The sequence below is a fragment of the Eulemur rufifrons genome, chromosome 15, assembly GCF_041146395.1.
Source record: "Eulemur rufifrons isolate Redbay chromosome 15, OSU_ERuf_1, whole genome shotgun sequence".
Classification (NCBI taxonomy): Eukaryota; Metazoa; Chordata; class Mammalia; order Primates; family Lemuridae; genus Eulemur; species Eulemur rufifrons.
Genome location: NC_090997.1, coordinates 24,993,756 through 25,006,598, shown reverse-complemented (window position 1 = coordinate 25,006,598; position 12,843 = coordinate 24,993,756). Strand labels below are relative to the sequence as shown.

Genomic DNA, 12,843 nt, shown 5'->3' with positions numbered 1-12,843 from the left:
CAATTAGAACATTAGTGAGCCATAAGGGCTAAATTGATGGCTGCTACTCTCATGATTTAGTTCTAATTTCCCCCACCTGACTGGTGCTACTACTGCACGAGGCTGGTTGGTGAGCATTTATGGGGGCTGAGTATGCCAGTCTGTTATCAGCTTTGACAACGGTGCACTATGTTTCTGTTTGAAATGTAATTTATGAATAGTTGCACAGCTCAACAGTATTTTTTAATTCTGGCTGCTTAACAGCCCATTGTGTCAAAGAAGAGCAAGAGAACACTGAAGGAAGAAAACAGGTTTTACAATGAGGATTGGGATTTGCAATATTATCTTGTTTCTGCTAAAGATAAGATGATTTGCTTGCTTTGAGATACTGCGATATCAATATCAAAGAAATTTGATGCTCATTAGTATTATAACACTTATAAGGATCACAAATATTTTAAATTAGTGGCAGAGGCACAAAAGCTTGTACTGCAGAAATTGAAAGATGAAAAGCAAAAATAAAGACAATTCTTTCAAGCAGCAAGACGACCTGGAAATAATGCCACTAAAACAACTTATGAAGTAGCTTATGTACTCGGGGCGGGGGGGGGGTTGGCGGGGGGTGGGGGGCGGGGAGGGAAGCCATTCAGTGATATAGAAATTGTGAAGGAATGCATCATCAAAGTGGTAGGATGCTTAGACCCCAATAATGTTTCAAAGTACAAACAACTGCCTCTTTCAGCCCCATGAATTAAGCCTTCAACTTAACAGAACAACTTCATGCAATACTTCAAAAAGAAAATACATATTATTCAATCACTTTGGATGAATCAATGATACTGCTGACTTAGCACAGATTTTATACTGCATTCAGGTCATAACAGAAGATTTTCTTTGCTAGGAAGAGTTACTCACTTTGGTCACTCATAAGAATAGAACACAGGAATAGATATCTTCAACAGCTTTCAAGATAAATGTCATGAAGTTGGACTGAATTTGGTAAATTTAGTGAGTTTATGTACAGATGGTACACCTTCCATGACAGGAAGACATGAAGGGTTTATTGCACAGATTTAAAAAAAAGCATTAACAAATCCAGATGGTCTCATTTGTTTTTTCATTGTATCTTGCGTCAGCAAAATCTCTGTGCTAAAGCTACTAGTTTAAGTGACACTTTGCAACAAGTTATAAGTATTGTTAACTATATTCCTGCAAATGCAACATGGCATCATCAGTTTCCTAACACACTAAAGTTGAAGGATAAGATACTCAGTGTGGATTTGCCATGTCATTCTAAAGTGCATTGGCTATCACAGGGACAGGTGTTAGCCAAAATTTTATCTCTGTGAGAACAGATAGTTAAATTTTATGAAGAACAGAATCGGCAATTGAATTATTGAAAGATTTCTATACGAATGTGGAATTTCTGTGTGATACCATGTCAAATCCAAGTAACTTGAATATTTCAGTGCAAGGTAAAACTAAGTCTATATATGGTATGTGGCAAAAACATCCAAGCATTTCAAAAAAATCTATTTTTTTCAAAACACTTCTTCTTCCAAAAAGAAGTTTTGGATGAACGTTTTCCCCAGTTAGCAAAGGTCATTGATTAGCAGGAAGATATATGCAAATCATTTGAAGAATACACAGCTGTTATAGACTTATTAATTGGAGAATACAATGAAAGGTTCACTGACTGAGAATCATGACGTTACACTCCAATTAGCATTTCACCTCACCTAGTTGATATCACTAAGGCATCCAAAGAACTATGGATGGAATTGATTGAGCTCTCAGTAGATGACATTTTAAAGTCATTGTTTTATGCTAAGAAAAATCCAACTGAAATATGGAAAAATGCAGAATACTCACACCTTTGGCAACATGCCTGAAAAATGCTTTCTTGCTTTTCCACCACTTATTGCTGCGAATTTACATTCTCCTACCTAACCTAAATCAAGATGCCCTCAAGGTCACAAATGACTGATACCCATCTAGACGATCAACTGAAACTGAGGACCTCCATGCTACAATCAAATATTCAAATGCTTTCCAACAAAAAGCAGACACAACAAAGCCATTAAAAGGTTAACTTTAAGATTAACAAGTAGTTTTCATTGTTTGAAATTAAGTTCACAGTAGTGAGATTTTTACAAAATAATGTGTACATTTTTAAGTATATCTAATGAAGTTTCTCTAATGTGGCCTTATTTTATTATGGCTAAATTAATTCAATCTTCCAACATGAAAAGATTTCCCACTCTTGATCTAAAGACATTTATTTAGATTGGATTCTTAATATTTGTGGGTCATAGAATCCTTTGACAATCGAATGAAAAGAATAAATATTTGAATTAAAAAAATGTGTCTACAAAATATATTATTTCAGGAATTTCAAACACCTTCTTAAATGCATGCCTGCAGGGAAACGGGGATGCACACCAGATGTCTACAATGACACCTCCATCTCTAACAGATATGATCTGATAAAATATATTTTTAACCTAATGACATTTCTGAGGTGTGTTGAAGTCACGCATATCACAAGGTTTTAGTCCTCTTAAGGAATAAGTTTGCTTATAAAAGCAAAGTCTGAAGATCTCCAATATATATTGCCAATCATAAAAACAATGGGCCAAATATGTCAAAATTCCTAAGTCATCATTAAGTGATGACTGAGAGTGGAGAAACTATTGTCAGACTGTGAGTTTGAATCCCAGTGTACCCACTATGTGACCTCAGATAACTTACTTCTCTGTGCCTCCTTCTCCTTATCTGTAAAATAGAAATAATAACAGAACCTATTTCAAGGACTGAGTTTGGATTGCTAAGTATGTTCTTACATGTAAAACACTTACAGCAGTGTCTAATACATCTTGAATTCTCAGTACATGTCAGACTGAGCACCATCACTATCATTCTCTTAAAAAATTTTCATGTTTGGAATAATTGCCTGAACTCCATTCAGTGGAGGATGTTGTCTTAGGAGACCTGGTTCACCTCTCAGTTAACATCTGATGATTCAGTATGGTGTTAATCACAGAGCTACCCCAAAGTGCTCTAGATTGAATTCTGACCATAAATTCCTGTAACCCCTGTCAGACATTGGAGTTTGAGTGCCACACCCACTGCTCCCAATCTTTAAACTATTAATATTACGAAGACTGACTTGGAATAAGCTGTGATTGCAATAAGTATGCCCTTATTCCTGTGGCATCACCCACGAGTCTAATTAATGTCAGTTTAGCCACACTATGTATCACTTTAAAAACACAGGGTAAATGAGCTTGGTACATTTTTAAGTGTGTGCAGTAATTACTGCTCTGCTACCTACTTTACATTAGCACAGTTTTAGTTACTTACTGGGATTTGAGGACAGCCCAGAATTCATTTCACAGTTGGAAGGATAACATAATGTCGAACACTCAGAAGGTGTAAGACACTGTGAATATTGTCTTCACTCTAATAGCACCAACCCTTAGAACTGAAGCACATGACTAAAGCATTAAGTCATTTTCTGAAATCCTGCTGCTACTAGCTGACTCCACAAACATGCACTTAGCCGTACTCTGGGCTTGCCACTCTGTGGTGGTAAATAGACACCAATTGTAGCTACATTAACTCTTTCCACTACATTCCCACTCCTGCCATTGAAAAGAAGGTATAAAAGCAGTAATTTACTAAATGATTTTGAATTATTCTCAACTCTATTCTTGGAAAGTGATAGTAAGCCTTAAAGGATTTCAAAGGTTGTAAAATCAAAGAGAAGTAGTAAGAAAAAATTATAACACCTAGAATTTCTGTTAACTGTGAGAACAGATATATTGATTCTATGCAAACTGTGTAGCAAAACATGCATGTTTGCTATTGTAAAACTAACCACCTAAAAGAGTTCATGGATAGAAGAGTCAAATAGCTTTAGTTGGAGAATTCATTTACTCAGTGCCATTTTTCCCAAAACCAAAATTGTCAGGTCCTATTTTATTACTTTTAAATATGAACAAGGTATTAACTATTACAATAGATTCCAAGTGACATAGATGACTCATTAGCAATTGTGAAAATTATCAGAATATGGCCAAACACTCAACAAGTGTATATATGCTATGTAATGAATTAGTAAGACAAAATCAGACAAACATAGGAAATAAAAAAAAACTGCTCTCATGATTACCATTACCTCTTTCTGAATGTTACCGCTTGAATCCTTGGAAATAATTACATCCCAGGTTCCTAATTACCAGCTCCATAACTTGGTCAATTTTGTGGTGTTTGAAAAACCTTCATTTAACATCTTTGAAATTTCATTTGAATGCTTTTAGAGTCTCTCCCAGATCATTAATAAAGGCATTCTAGGAGGTCAGTCATCTGGTCTCACAATAACCACTTCCTCCAAACTCAAAAGAGGATTATTTATCAGCAATCTTTGTGGTCTTTCAACCCTTTTTTAGAATTTTTAATCCCTAGTAACTTTTAAACACAATGAAACCTAGAAAAACTTCAAATGAAGAAGCATTTTGTCTCCATTCAAAACAAACTGTTTTAAATTGCCAAAATTTATAGTTTAGTTATCTTTCCCATCTTTCCTCAGATAGCTCTATAAAACAAGAATGAGTATTCTATTACTATCAAACTAAAAGGCATCTAATGACAATAGAAGAGAATTTTAGAGTATAGTGAATTAATCTGAACAGGTTTTAAATATAACTGGTGTCCCAAGATCAAGTATTTCCAATTGCTCACCAATATAATGGTTTCTTTTCAGACGTTATTTATCTAACATATTATCATATTCTAATTATTTCTATAGTAGGCATATGTTTTCAAGATGAAATAATACATGAGTATTATTTCAAGGAAAGGAATTGTTAAATATGTCCCTTTCTCAGTGCTGGACAAACAGTAGTTACTCAATGAGGTTTCTTAAACAAAGGGATCTTTTTCGTATGGATATATCTAGGTAACAACACATAATATACTACCCTCTACTTACATATTGCATTAATTAATTTAAGGACATTATTATGAATTAGAAAACCTACACAGCCTGGAAGGAACAGTCTCCAAAAGACCACCCTCACTTCAGACATCAGCCACAAGTTTGAGGGTTCCCACAGCCACCCTCACTTCAGACTAATTGCCTATAAAATTTCAGGGTTTTCATGACCACCCTCAGGTTTGATAATTCACTAGAACAACTCACAGAACTCAAGAAAGCACTATACTTATGGTTACAGTTTTATTATAGTGAAAAAATATTAATAAGCATTAGAATCAGCCAAAGAGATGCATAGGGCAAAACCTGAGAGGAATCCAAATGTGTAGTTTCAGGTCATCTTTTGTGGACTCTTGGATGATGTTACCTCTTCCTGGATAAAGTGTGTGACAATACGGAGTATTGCCAACCGGGGAGCTTACCTGAACCTTTGAAGTCCAGAGTTTTTATTGGAGATTGATCACATACTGCCCACATGGCTGACCTTTTGTCACCAGCCCCTCCTGAAGGTTCAATCCAATACCTTTAGTCTCTAGTTTCTCAAGAGGTAGGAACTGATATGGCATGTTCCAGCAACCCCATCATAAATCACATCGTTAGACTGTCCAGTGGCAAAAGCCCTTAGGAAAAAAAAAAAAAGAAATTCCCATCAGGCAGGACATTCCAGGGGGCTGGAGATCACCTCACAGTAGCCAAGGGTGAAAGTCAGATCTCTGTTTGGTTAAAGTTAATTCTTTTTCTCAAGACTTTATTAAAAATAAAATTTTAAAAAGTTAATTCTTCACTATATAGACATCATTATTTCCTAATAGGATATTGGATACTCGATTGAAAAAGGATACTAGAACAAGGACTTATGAACAAATCTTCCCTTTCATTCAAGAAGAATTATATGCATAGTATATTATATACAGGTTCAGCTAACAAATTCAAACCAAAAGCTATAAAGGATGAAAAGTAGTAAAAAATTATTTAAATGATAGTTAATAATCAATCTTATGATTAAAATGAAAAGAATTAAGGGAAATTGGTCCTGAAAAGATAAAACTAAGTGATACAGTCAAAAACCTTCCCTTAAACCAAAATTAATTTTACCTAGCATTTGTTAATGGATCTATACAGATCACATACTTTGTGAGGTATTTCTAATACTCACGAGTATGAAAAATAAAGTTTCAGGGCACTGAGTAGGGAAAAAGCAAATTGGCTCATGTGAGAATTAAGTCTATGACTTTAACTGGGCATTTCAACCAATTAATCTTTATAGAATGACAAATATGTGGACAGCAAAAGAAAATCTATTTAGAAATTAATATAATCCTTGAGAGAAAGGAGGATTCAACCTTTGGATAACTCTAAAAGATGTAACACAATCTGAACTCATAGAGAAATTTTAAAATAGGATTGAGAAAGCAATTGTCTTTTTGACAAGAACTGAATGATCTTCAGGCTTAAATAATTTGAACCACATTCTCTGGGGACCTTGACAGTATGTAATTCCACAAGTTTCTAAATAAAACAAAACAAAAGAAAAACTATATTAGACATTAAGTAAATTGATATTAAATGAGCTGTCTAAAATAGAGTAAAACATTTGCACCAAATTTCATTAGGAACAATATTGAAAAGCATTTAATTTTTAACATTACTTATTTTTGGTTTTGTTTTTGATATGGGGTCTTGCTCAGTTGCCCAGGCTGTAGTGCAGTGACGTGATCATAGCTCACGGTAGCCTCAAACTCCTGGGCTCAAGTGATTTCACTTTTTTTTTTTTTGAGACAGAGTCTCTCTTTGTTGCCCGGGCTAGAGTGAATGCCGTGGCATCAGTTTAGTTCACAGCAACCTCAAACTCCTGGGCTTAAGCGATCCTATTGCCTCAGCCTCCCAGGTAGCTGGGACTACAGGCATGCGCCACCATGCCCGGCTAATTTTTTCTATATATGTTTTAGTTGGCCAGATAATATATTTCTATTTTTTTAGTAGAGACGGGGTTTCGCTCTTGCTCAGGCTGGTCTTGAACTCCTGAGCTCAAATGATCCGCCCGCCTCGGCCTCCCAGAGTGCTAGGATTACAGGCGTGAGCCACCACGCCTGACCAATTTCACTTCTTTAATAAAATTTTATAAAAGAGCATTTGGTTTACTCTTGGATAAACCAAATAATAACATTAAACAAAATTAATGCTGAGGTGATGTTTTTGAGTTATTATTAAGGAGCCTAACCAACAAATATCTTTTGCTAAAAGTATAAGCAATCACATAATTTAACCATGCATTTTTCACTATTTTCTTTAACTTATCCAAGAAAGTTTTGATAGTTGGAAAAATATTTCATAGGTAAAGTCAACCTAAAAATGTCAGCAACCAAATTTAACAAATGTGTTTTGTGGCTTAAAGATGTTTTTTTTTTTTTCAAATGATACATGATCCCTCTGGTCTTACTGTACTTGAGAAACAGCCTATCATTTTATGAGCTTACCTTTATGTGGCATAAACTACAAATAAAGGATCATACCTTGATAAAGAATCTGATTCTGCTTAAGCTGAACCTTCTACTGTTCCCCATCCCATCTTCCCAACGAGGCCTAAAGAAGTTGTTTTAAAAGCTCAAGAATAATTGAATAAATGAAAAGATGTATACCATGTCCCTAGAAAGAAAGACTCAGTATTATGAAGCTGTCAATTCTTCATAAATTAATCTATAAATTAAATGCAACTCCATCTAAAATTCCATTAGAACTTTTTATAAACTAAATGAAATAATTTTTGAAAAATAAAAATTATGAGAAAAGTGGATGAGCCATATTGATAGCAAATCAAATAGTATCATAAAGCTATAGTAATACATTCTAGTTTCTACTTTATAAAATTCTATATTGCATGATATAGTTTTATAATAAACATGAATATACTTTAGAATAAAATCTCAATAAGACAATTCTTTTGGGAAAAAATCTCATGTTCTTATATTTGGAATTTTGTTCTACAAATTTAATGATTAGGCAAGAATGAGCTCTAGAGAACTAGTTATAAGATAGTTAATTTTTTCTAAAAAATTATTAACTTGCCATCTTTGTATTATATAGAAACTATTTCTTTTGACTAAATATGTTATTTCACTTTATATGTTCAGAAATATAAATATGTAAAATTATCTTTCCAGATTCATCTTTAAGTCTTTCTTCTCTACAAAATTCTGATATTCTCCTCAAACTGTGCAGAATTGGCCACTTCCTTCTAATTTACCCCAGTAAATTCCCCATATAAGTATATTATCTATTGCTGTTATTGACGGTGCCGGGAAATATATATTATAACTGATGGTGAGCATGTACATCATGTCTGTCCTTTTGAAAGCCACTTAAAATATTTTATTATAACTTTAAATTGTAATGCAATGATATTACTTTGTGAGTCTGACAGATCTAGTATATATTAATACTTTATATATTCAAGGATACCGTTGTTGTAGTGCCAAAAACTTAAAATAAATTAAATTTCCAACTGAATAAGGGTTGAATAAACTTTCACATCAATTTTACACATCTCCACATGGAATATTGTACAACTATTAGAATAATATTTGCCACATTTGTCTGGAGAGGTTTCCATAAGGCTTTGATGAATGAAAAAAAGTGAGAAGAAGAAAAACAAATGTAATACAATCTTATTTTTGCAAAGCAAAGAAATGATAAAAATGTATCTGTGTTCATTATATATACATATTGTATGAATATATAAGTTATAGAGAAAATTACTGGGCACTACCCATTTGGTTGTTACCTGAAAAAGAGGAAGAGTAACATGGTAAGAATAAAACCAGACAGATAAAAAAAATAAAGACAGCACCTAAACTTTAATATATCAATGCAGTATATTGCATTTTATTTGTTGTATTATACATCTTTCTTCATAAGTGAGATTGGTTCATAACAATGCTGGCCAATGAAAAAATAATACAAACTGTATATATAATTTAAAATTTTATAGTATCCACATTAAGAAAAATAAAAATAAACAAATGAATTAATTTAAATAATATGTCAACCTAATACACCCGCATGTAATATAAATATTATAATGCATCAACATATAATCAATATAAAAGTATTAATTAGATATTTTATTCTTTATTTGTTATGTTTTCTAAATCTGAATTTTACACTAGAGCACATCTCTATGTTTATATTTCATCAAAAATATTTATCTATACACTTGACCCTGAATAACATGGGTTTGAACTTTATGGGTCCACTTATATGTGGATTTTTTAAAATAAATATATTAAAAATTTTTTTGGAGATTTACGACAATTTTTAAACAACTTAGATGAAGTGAGTAGCCTAGAAATATCAAAAAAATTAAGAAAAACTTAGGTATGTCATGAATACATAAAATATATGTATATACTAGTCTATTTGATTATTTACTGCCATAAAATATATACATATCTATTATAAAAAGTGAAAATTTATCAAAACTTATGCACACACTGAGAGACCATACAAGGTGCCCTTTGCAGTCAAGAGAATCTAAACAAATGTAAAGATGTGTTATTGAATCATAAAATTAATTGTAGTACATACTGTACTACTGCAATAGTTTCATAGTTACCTCCTGTTGCTGTTGCAGTGAGATGAAATGTTGCAAGCATCTGCTTAAAATGTCATGTGACACTGATCATCTCCCTGTGTGCAGTTCGTCTCTCCAGTAAATTCTATATTATAGTAAAAAGTAATCTCTCACAGTTCTTGAATATCTTTCATAGTATTTAGTGCAATACTGTAAATCTTGAATAACACTATAAGACTCCTTAGCAGTGTTGGAAGTACTCCCAAGAAGCACAGAAAAGTCATGACATTACAAGAAAAAATTGAATTGCTGGATATGTACTATAGATTGAGGTCTGTGGCTGTGGTTGCCCACCATTTCAAGAAAAATGATGCCAGCATAAAGATCATTGTAAAAAAAGAAAGAAAGAAAATTCATAAAGCCATTGCTTCAGCTATGCCAGCAGGTGTGAAAACCATGCACTTATTTGCAAAATACCTTTTTTATCTCATATTGAAAATGCAGCTATTATGTGGGTATAGATTTGCTATAAGAAAGTCATACCTATGCACTCTAACATGATCCAAGAGAACGTGAAGTCATCATATGACAACATAAAGCAAAAGGAAAGTGAAGGATCTAAAGCTAGAGAATTTAATGCTAGCAAAGAATGATTTGGTAAATTTTAGAAGAGGTTTGCCTTTAAAAATGAACAGGAGAAGCAGCTTCTGCTGACCAAGAAGCAGCAGACAAGTTCCCAGACACTATTAAGAAAATCACTGAGGAGGAAGGATATCTGCCTGAATAGGTTTCTAATGCAGACAGAAGTGCTCTATTCTGGAAAAAAAATATTCCACAAAGGACATTTATTAGTGAGGAAGAAAAGCAAGCACCAGGATTTAAGGCAGGAAGAGATAGGCTAACTCTACTGTTTTGTGCAAATGCAGTTGGGTTTATAATCAGAATTGCTCTTATCTATAAAGCTGCTAATCTCTCCAGCCTTGAAGGGAAAAGAGAAACATCAACTGCCAGTCTTTGGGTTGTACAACAAGAAGGTCTGGGCAATGAGAACCCTTTTTCTGGATTGGCTCCATCAATGCTTTGTTCCTGAAGTCAGGGAGTACCTTGCCAGTAAGGAACTGCCTTTTAAAATTCTTTTGATATTGGACAATTCTCCTGGCCACCCAGAACCCCATTAGTTCAACACGAAGTGGTCTTCTTGCCCTGAAACACTATGGCTCTAATTCAGCCTCTAGAACAGGGGAACATGAGGATGTTTAAAACTCATTACACACGGTACTCTATGAAAAGAATTGTCAATGCTATGGAAGAAAAGCCCAATAGAGAGAACAATATGAAAGTCTGGAAGGATTACACCACTGAAGATGAGCCATCGTTGTTACAGTAAAAGCTGCAAAAGCCATCAAGCCCAAAGCAACAAATTCCTGCTGGAGAAAACTGTGTCCAGATGTTGTGCGTGACTTCACAGGATTTACGATACAGCCAATCAAGGAAATGATGAATGAGATTGTGAATATGGCAAAAAACAAAACAAAACAAAAAGGTGGGATGTGAAAGGTTTCACCTTCCGATCTTGTTGAAATTTAAGAGGTACCAGAAACCACATCAGAGGAATTAACAGAAGATGATTTGATGGAAATGAGTGCTTCTGAGCCAGTGCTAGACAACGAGGAAGAAGATGTAGAAAAAGCAGTTCCAGAAGACAAATTGACATTTGACAATCTGGCAGAAGGGTTCCAGTTATTCAAGACTGCTTTTGAACTTTTTTAATGACAGGGATCCTCCTATGATACAGGCATTGAAACTGAAGCAAACAGTGGAATAAGGATTGGTACCACAGAGAAACATGTCCAGAGAAATGAAAAAGCAAAAAGTCAGAAAGAAATTATGGGCCGGGCGCGGTGGCTCACGCCTGTAATCCTAGCACTCTGGGAGGCTGAGGCGGGTGGATCATTTGAGCTCAGGAGTTTGAGACCAGCCTGAGCAAGAGCGAGACCCCGTCTCTACTAAAAATAGAAAGAAATTACCTGGGCAACTAAAATATATATAGAAAAAATTAGCTGGGCGTGGTGGTGCATGCCTGTAGTCCCAGCTACTCAGGAGGCTGAGGCAGGAGGATCATTTGAGCCCAGGAGTTTGAGGTTGCTGTGAGCTAGGCTAACGCCACGGCACTCACTCTAGCCTGGGCAACAGAGTGAGACTCTGTCTCAAAAAAAAAAAAAAACAAAACAAAACAAAAAAAAAACAACAACAACAAAAAAAAAAAAAAAGAAAGAAAGAAATTATGATGTATTTCCTTGGCCGGGCGTGGTGGCTCATGCCTGTAATCCTAGCACTCTGGGAGGCCGAGGCGGGTGGATCGCTCAAGGTCAGGAGTTCGAGACCAGCCTGAGCAATGAGCGAGACCTCGTCTCTACTAAAAATAGAAAGAAATTATCTGGCCAACTAAAATATATATAGAAAAAAAAAAAAATTAGCCGGGCATGGTGGCGCATGCCTGTAGTCCCAGCTACTCAGGAGGCTGAGGCAGTAGGATTGCTTAAGCCCAGGCGTTTGAGGTTGCTGTGAGCTAGGCTGACGCCACGGCACTCACTCTAGCCCGGGCAACAAAGCGAGACTCTGTCTCAAAAAAAAAAAAAAAAAAAAAAAAAAGAAATTATGATGTATTTCCATAATGTTACACTGAGTGTGCCTACCTCTCCTGCCTCCTCTTCCATCTCCTCTACCTCTTCTGCCTCTGCCACCCCTGAAACAGCAAGACCAACTCTTCCTTTTTCTCCTCCTCCAGAGCCTACTCAATGTGAAGACTATTAGGATGAAAGCCTTTATGATGATCTACTTTAATGTAATGAATAGTAAATATATTTTCTCTTCCTCATGATTTTCCCAGTAACATTTTATTTTCTCTATTGTGGGAATTCAGTATATAATATATATACAAAATGTGTATCAATTGATTTATTTATGTTATTGGTAAGGTTTCCTGTCAATTGCAGGCTATTAATAGTTAAGTTTTGGGGGAGTCAAAAGTTATATGCAGATTTTTGATTGCATGGGGGGTCAGCACCCCTAACTCCTACATTGTTTAAGAGTCAACTGTATTACCAAAAGTAATATAGTTTCCTCCTGGACAAAGAGCTGAATTATATTTCTAGCCTCCCCTGCAGTAAGGTTGGCTTTGTGACTCAATTCTGGCAAACGGAAAGTGGGTGGAAATAAAGTCATATCACACCCAGGCCTGCTCCTAAAACCTCCTACACAATCCCCCTCACTTTCTGTCTTCCATCACCTGCCTGAC

At 34.9% G+C, this 12,843-nt stretch overlaps 1 pseudogene; it reads left to right on the top strand.

Annotated features, from left to right (window-relative positions):
- Nucleotides 1-11,315, top strand: part of LOC138395946 (uncharacterized) — a 51,743-nt pseudogene extending 40,428 nt beyond the window's left edge.
- The last annotated feature ends 1,528 nt before the right edge of the window (nucleotides 11,316-12,843 follow it).